The following is a 1,849-nucleotide window of genomic DNA, read 5'->3' as shown; positions in this document are numbered from 1 at the left end:
TTCACTTGATGACCTCAGCCTCTTTGGGGTCTTAGTTTCCTCATCCGTACAGTAGGGACAGGCGAACATCCTAACCCACTCACCCTTACGAGGACAAAAGGAGATGCTAGATGGCAAAGCACATTACACTATGTCAAGCCAGGAGCGAAGGCCTGAAGGGCGTTGAAAGGAACGTGGGTGTCACCCTGTCCCCCAGCTAAATGGTGGCTCTTTCCTTTTCTTTCCCAGCACCTATGGGCGCCGGGATCTGCTTCTCCATCGGCTCTCGCGATCGCCCTGTGCGTCATTGTGAGACTTGGGCCGGCACAAGCGAGTCCTGGGGAGGAACAAGCAACGATGAAGAGAAGGGAGGAGAGGACCTGAATCAGCCGGGGCCCAGACGAAGGCGAAGGCTCTCCACGCCCAAGGGGAGGAACCCGACAGCCATCCCCATTCGCGTCGTTTCAGAGAAAAGCAAAACGCTATCACATAGCTGTCGCCCCAAACAGAGGAAGCTGAGGTTACGTGAGTAGCAGAGGTCTAATGGGGTAAAGGCCAGTCACTGCTCCGGAGGGCTCTGCCTTCAGTAGCCATACACGTGAGCTGTCTCCTGTGCCATACGTAACCGGAGCTATCCTTGGCGGACAGCAGAGAGGAGCTCTAGAGACACTATGGTCCCCTCCAGGCTCCAAAAGGATGCTTTCATGTCCTTATGACCAATTACGTCATTGGGGAAACGGGTGGCTCTGAGGCACTGGCTTTGGGAGGGGTCTGGAGCTCTGCAGCCCACACTCATTCCCGAGTTTGGTCCAGGACTCACGAGGCGTCCAGAGCAGCGAGTGGCCCCGGGGGAGGCCAGCCCTGTCCTGAGCTCCAGCCCACACTTCGACGAGCGCGTTTGACCCTCGGCCTCCGCATTTGCTAAACTGGTGAAATCTCCCCGCTCCTGCATCCCAATCTCCCCAGATTTCTGCGAGGCCTTCTTCAGCTCCGTTTTCTAGTTCGACAGGTGCCTCCCTGTCTTTGCCAGACCACAGACTCAGGTGGAAAGGCGATCTTCCAGGTGGTCTGTATGGAAATCTACCTGCTCACCTCCTTCTCTTCCGTAGGCCTACGAGTCGGCCCGAGACCACAGGTGAGGACGGGAGGGGTAAGCTGACGCTGTCGCGCAGAGTCACTGCCACCGAGCCACCAGGCTGCGAAGCGCCGAGTGTGCCTCCGACGAGGCCACCCGCTCTTTCTTCCACATTGATCACAGATGTCGAGGTGACCCCGACTGAAAGGGGACCTCAAGATTTTTGAACTATCGATGGAAAGATGGATAGAATCTCTTTAAAGTTTGCAAGGAGCTCTGTGCTTCCTACCTGCTAAAAACCTGTGTTTACCTCGGACACAATCTGATCCTTCTGAGAAAATCTACCCCAAGGACCTTGAGATACGCAAATGTGGGCCGAAGCTCCTCTTCTGAATAACGACGTGGAAGGTTCTCTTTATGGGCACAGAGCCACAGTTCTGTGGGTTACATCTTGTTAAAGGAACACATTTTTCCAAATGCGAATTAAGCCAAAGGACCTTCGATTGAAAATCGTCGCTAATTATCTATGGCCATGCTACCCTGAACAAGCCCAATCTCGTCTGATCTCAGAAGCTAAGCGGGGTCAGGCCTGGTTAGTACTTGGATGGGAGACCACCTAGGAAGACCAGGTGCTGTAGGCGTAAACAATAAAAAATAAGGGCTCGTAAGCTAACAAGGTTCTTGTGATCTGTGAGGTCAACCACGGATTGCCTTGCCTAAAATAAAGAAGGAAGGAAGGAAGGAAGGAAGGAAGGAAGGAAGGAAGGAAGGAAGGAAGGAAGGAAGGAAGGGAGG

General features: G+C 53.8%; 1 pseudogene; it reads left to right on the top strand.

Moving 5' to 3' along the window:
• The first annotated feature begins 1,576 nt into the window (after positions 1 to 1,576).
• LOC111743004 lies at positions 1,577 to 1,695 on the top strand (annotated as a pseudogene).
• The last annotated feature ends 154 nt before the right edge of the window (positions 1,696 to 1,849 follow it).

Source organism: Pteropus vampyrus, unplaced genomic scaffold (genome assembly GCF_000151845.1).
Source record: "Pteropus vampyrus isolate Shadow unplaced genomic scaffold, Pvam_2.0 Scaffold105, whole genome shotgun sequence".
NCBI lineage: Eukaryota > Metazoa > Chordata > Mammalia > Chiroptera > Pteropodidae > Pteropus > Pteropus vampyrus.
The sequence above is the reverse complement of the archived record's forward strand: the minus strand, read 5'-3'. Positions and strand labels throughout refer to the sequence as shown.